The sequence below is a fragment of the Salvelinus sp. IW2-2015 genome, linkage group LG22, assembly GCF_002910315.2.
Source record: "Salvelinus sp. IW2-2015 linkage group LG22, ASM291031v2, whole genome shotgun sequence".
Taxonomy (NCBI): Eukaryota; Metazoa; Chordata; class Actinopteri; order Salmoniformes; family Salmonidae; genus Salvelinus; species Salvelinus sp. IW2-2015.
This window is the reverse complement of record NC_036862.1, coordinates 1,264,040-1,270,158: the sequence shown is the minus strand read 5'-3', so window position 1 is coordinate 1,270,158 and position 6,119 is coordinate 1,264,040.

Below are 6,119 nucleotides of genomic sequence, written 5' to 3'. Positions count from 1 at the left end.
TCCGGGGAAGGACTGCCCGTTCCATGATCTCACCATCAACGGTTGACAACTCCATTGTGTCTCCCTCCAGAGTGCTAAGAACTTGGCGTGATCCTGGACAACACCCTGTTTTCTCAACTAAACATCAAGGCGGTGAGCCGTTCCTGTAGGTTCATGCTCTACACATCTTCGAGAGTAGACCCTGCCTCACGCAGGAAGCGGCGCAGTCTAACCAGGCACTTGTTATTCCGCGTCTGGATTACTGCAACTCGCTGTTGGCTGGGCTCCCTGCCTGTGCATTAAACCCCTACAACTCATCCAGAAGCCGCAGCCGTCTGGTGTTCAACTTTCCAAGTTCTCTCACGTACCCACGCTCCTCGCTCTCTCCACTGGCTTCCAGTTGAAGCTCGCATCCGCTACAGACCATGGTGCTTGCTACGGAGCTGTGAGGGGAACGGCACCTCCGTACCTTCAGGCTCTGATCAGGCCCTACACCCAAACAAGGGCACTGCGTTATCCACCTTGGCCTGCTCGCCTCCCTACCTCTGAGGAAGTACAGTTCCCGCTCAGCCAGTCAAAACTGTTCGCTGCTCTGGCACCCAATGGTGGAACAACTCCCTCACGGCGCAGGGTCGCGGAGTCAATCACCACCTTCCGGAGACACCTGAAACCCCACCTCTTTAAGGAATACCTAGGATAGGATAAAGTAATCCTTCTAACCCCCCCCCTTAAAAGAGTTAGATGCACTATTGTAAAGTGGTTGTTCCACTGGATATCATAAGGTGAATGCACCAATTTGTAAGTCGCTCTGGATAAGAGCGTCTGCTAAATGACTTAAATGTAAATGTAAATGTTTTGGGATTGGCTTAAAACAAAAATATAAAGAACAAAGTTCTATTGTCAGATTCAAACTTGCAACCTTTGGAATCAGAGACAGACGCTTACACCGATCTGCCATTCCCATCCACAACACCCTAGCAAAACCTAAACCTACCTCAAGGTAACAGCGCTCACTGTTGCCCCTCAGACATGGAAGAAAGTCAAATACTGGCTTGTATCATGGGTGGACCTGGCTATCCAGACTACTTGATCCGGCCAAACACTACACCACCACCCATTCGTTTCTTCTCCGCAATGACTCTAGATCTGAATGCCTAACCAACGCTTCCAGGCCCCCAGTGTCCGGTCTGGAGAGTGATAATGGGAAATGGAAAAGGGGATACCTAGTCAGTTGTACAACTGAACACATTCCACTGAAATATGTCTTCTGCATTTAACACAACCCCTCTGAATCAGAGAGGTGCAGACGGTTGCTTAAATCAACATCTTCAGCACCCGGTGAACAGTGGGTTAATGCCTTGCTCAGGAGCAGAAGACAGATTTTTACCTTGTCAGCTCGGGGATTCGCGGTGCCAAAAGCCCTGGTCTGCCCTAGATAGCCTATGTAAATTACGATCGCCAGAACTGCTAAATGTTTTTAGAGAGCCGTTTTGGGCTCTAAAATGTGTTAATTATGATCAAGTTCGATCCCCACTGTGAATTATTTCCAAGTTTGTTACTAATCAAGATATTTGGTAAAATATTGATATATTCTGACTACTACATTTGTCGTCACACAGGACCACTTGCTGACACAGACCAATCATGGGCTGACAGGCGACGAGGAGGCTCGCGCCCTCATGCACACTCTTCGCACGTGCACCCTACGAGGGTGTGGTGTGCTATCGAGACGAGAGCGCAGAGTCAACGGGTCCATCAAGTGGAGATAGAGGGATTGAACCATGTCTATGGGGCTGACAGAGGATGACAGAGTGGAGAACAGAGGATGGACATGGAGATGGAGGATTGCGGCCACGCTATGTTTGAGATATCAATTTAGTATAGAATTATAATTAAATACATGTTTTATTCCAGACTACATTGTATGTCTGAGGTTGTTTTTTTATGATGACTCAATGATGCCGTTGCACAAATGATAAAGATAGTCTACAAAATCAAGATAAAATATTCTCATGGGGTCATCCAATTTAGCCTAACGGAGTTTTGATCAGTTGTTGTGACGGTAGGCCATTAACTTTTTATTTTCATGTGGAAGGATCCTGATCATATGACAGCTGGACTAGATAGGGTACTCGTGCCCACTTAACTTTGAGCCAATTTTTGTTAGATTTTTACAAAGAGTCACCATGCCGGCGTGTTCTGTATTTAACTGTACTCATCATCACCCGAAAGAGTTTAATCTGAATTTTTTTCTAGTAAACAAGTCATAATTCTGATTATCGGGAAGAATTTAGTGTGAGTCGTCAGGCAAGGGGTGAACTGCTACACAACAGTGTCAGTGTGTGAGTGCATGGCTACTGTTTAATAATAAGGCCACATGTGAATATGCTAGTCTCACTGTGTCATCTGTTTAGACAGTATTTGAAATAAGGATTTTCTATGTCCATTAGTATCACTCCCCGCTGGGCACACACTGGTTGAATCAATGTTGTTTTCATTATGTTGAGCCAAAGTGGAAAAGACATTAAACTGACGTCTGTGCCAAGTGGGTCAGAGTCATTGTCTTTGTAGGCTAGTGGCAAGGCCTCCACATTTTTGAGATATCACTACCCGTGGTAGAACAAAACAAAACCATGTTTTTCACATCTCTAATGTCTCATTAGGAGATACTAATGCATCTTGGAAATATAGACCTGTAAACACAGATACAATAGGTGGAAAAATATAAACTATATTTATTGGTAGCTGATTACTAGACAACTTTCCAAGTCAAACGTGTTCTCATTCAGTGCTGTTTGGTCCTGCCTGACAGAAATACATGCAGTTACATGTCTTTTTATGGTGTGGCTATTGTAATCGGCTCTAAGGAAAACAAGAAATTAGAAATACATTTTTGGGGGGGTCCAAGGTTCCTTGAATGATTTTGTATCTTTAGCCCCTACTCTTGCAATTTAGTCAAGAGGCCGCCACAGATTATCTTTGGAGCCACCCTGGATATTGCCACAAATCCAATATGGCTGTTATAATACCGTTTGAGGGAGGTTAAATCAAATGTAAATATGAAATTTGTATACGAGAGACATTTTTTCAGAATTGTGTACAACACTCATGCCAATAAAGAGTGTTTTGGTAGTGTTTTGTTATTCAGAGTCCAATATGCCCAACAAACGCCTTCGCCTGTGTATACACTGAGTGTACAAAACATTAAGAACACCTTCCCAATATTGTGTTTCACCCCACTTTTGCCCTCAGAACAGCCTCCATTCGTCAGGGCATGGACTCTATAAGGTGTCGAAAGTGTTCCACAGTGATGCTGGCCAATGATGCCTCCAAGGCTTCCCACAGTTGTGTCAAGTTGGCTGGATGTCCTTTGGGTGGTGGGCCATTATTGATACACATGGGAAACTGTTGAGCGTGAAAAACCCTGCAGCGTCGCAGTTCTTGACACAAACCGGTGCGCCTGGCACCTACTACCATACCCCGTTCAAAGGCACTTAAATAATTTGAATGGCACACATACAATCCATCTCTCAATTGTCTCAAGCCTTAATCCCTCTTTAACCTGTCTCCTCCCCTTCATCTACACTGATTGAAGTGAATTTAACAAGTGACATCAATAAGGGATCATAGCTATCACCTGGATTCACCTGGTCAGTCTATGTCTTGGAAAGAGCATGTTCTTAACGTTTTGTACACGCAGTGTAAATTGTCGTTGTTTATTTTGTGTTGTGTTATTCTGTTTTTAAAAGGGTTTCATACGGCTCTTGGTATAACTAGGACTATGAGTGGCACTGCCATGCCTCTGTTGTGTATGAATTGCTGAAGCCAACTAGCTTTTCAATGTATTTTCATGTTTTTCACGACAGAAGCACTAGTAGCGTAACCAAGTTACAGGAAAACAACTTGTAATACAACAGTAAGCCACTCTAGCAGCTCTAACATTTCAAAAAAAATCCCAATTAAAACTAAGTGTGCCGGGTTGATTCAAAGTCTTTGGAGTGACCAGGACATGAGCGTGTCTTAACAGGGTGAGGAGGCAAAGTATCCAGTAGTGGTTGTAGTTCTGGGGCTTGACCAGGTTACACAGCTACCTGGTCTTTCTGGCCAAGCTGTATCCTTCCTTTATGACTGGCATGGTATGCAGGGCTGTGAGGTGATCAGTTTCCATTTTTACAACAGTTGCATGCCAACGAGACCCATTGACTAATTGGTATGTTATCTCATCCTGACTGATGTTGGATATACTCCAGTAGTGGAATGGTTGATCGTCTGGTTTTGAAGGATACCTGCCCATAGATCTTTCCAACACCTAATTGACTTGTGTTTGAAGTTTTTTATGTTGAAATCTGCAAAAGACCTGCAGGCCACATCCTACATCCTATATATTCCTTTATATAGGTCGTTTGATTATTTGGCTGATATTTACTGTGGGTAGTTGGTGATTACAGTCTGGGGCAGGCCCAGAAGGAGATGACGAGAGTGACAGGTTACCTAGAGGTCACTTAGAGTGTAGGTCATAGACTATCAATATGAAACATTAGTTATAAACTTTGTTTTGATTTGATTTTGCTTTGATTTTTATGAGGGACGTAGCACAAATCCACAAACATATACAGCTAACTGACAAAATAAAGAAACATAAATTGTCTTAATAGGATGCTACACCATTCTTCCACAAGAAATTCCATCATTTGGTGTTTTGTTGATTGTGGTGAAAAACGCTGTCTCAGGCGCCTCAACAGAATCTCTCATAAGTTTTCAATTGGTTTGAGATCTGGTGACTGAGACACACACACACACACACACTCAACATACAAACACCTTATGCTCCTTTGAGATCCCTCTTTCAAAGTCATTGAGATCTCTTCTTCTAGCCTTGATAGTCAAAATAATGGGGTCATGTATAAAAAAAAATACATGACCCTAAGCATGATGGAATGTTATTGCTTAATTAACTCAGGAACCTGCTTTCAATATACTTTTTAGCCCTGATTTCTTCATGTTTTTCCTTTATTTTGGCAGTTACCTGAACATTTGAAGATTATGCCTGAGCTTTGATGGAAAGTAAAGGGGTTGCAGAGGTAGTGAAATGGATCAAGCATGGCACACAAAGACCACTATCTCACAGTCAATCCCCAGCCAACATACACATACAACATACATGTTCCGGAGTTCCAAATTAAGCAGCAGCAGCTGAAAAGATGAGCTCCTACAAATATTGAAATTTAAATGTTTTTTTAGAGTAAAGTACATCGGAAAAAAAATCAAAAGAAAACTGCAAACTGAATAGGAGACCAAACAAGCAGCAAACAAAGAAGAAAGGCTTTTGAAAAAGTAACAATTTTTCATAAAATTATACYGTTTTCTTAGCTAGCTAAGTTGTTTACCTGTTGCTAGGCAGTTGCTAGGGACATTCCTGAAAGAAGCTAGCTAGCTAACAAGGAGTGTCTAGTTGGCAGAAGAGAAGAAGGGACAAAGAAGGGACAAAGTTGTTTTGCATGAGAGCGAGAGGGAAAGGATACAAGGTAGTGGTCGGAGACTTGGAGGGGAGTTGCAATGAGTTAGTGGAAGAACAGCATCTAATAAAGATGAGGTCAAGCGTATTGCCTGCCTTGTGAGTAGGGGGGAAGGTGAGAGGGTGAGGTCAAAAGAGGAGAGGAGTGGAAAGAAGGAGGCAGAGAGGAATGAGTCAAAGGTAGACGTGGGGAGGTTTAAAGTCACCCAGAACTGTGAGAGGTGAGCCATCCTCAGGAAAGGAACTTATCAGGGCGTCAAGCTCATTGATGAACTCTCCAAGGGAACCTGGAGGGCGATAAATGATAAGGATGTTAAGCTTGAAAGGGCTGGTAACTGTGACAGCATGGAATTCAAAGGAGGCGATAGACAGATGGGTCAGGGGAGAAAAGAGAGAATGTCACTTGGGAGAGATGAGGATCCCAGTGCCACCACCCGCTGACGCAGAAGCTCTCGGGGTGTGCGAGAACACGTGGGCAGACGAGAGAGAGCAGTAGGAGTAGCAGTGTTATCAGTGGTGAATCCATGTTTCCGTCAGTGCCAAGAAGTCGGGGACTGGAGGGAAGCATAGGCTGAGATGAACTCTGCCTTGTTGGCCGCAAGATCGGCAGTTCCAGAGGGCTGCC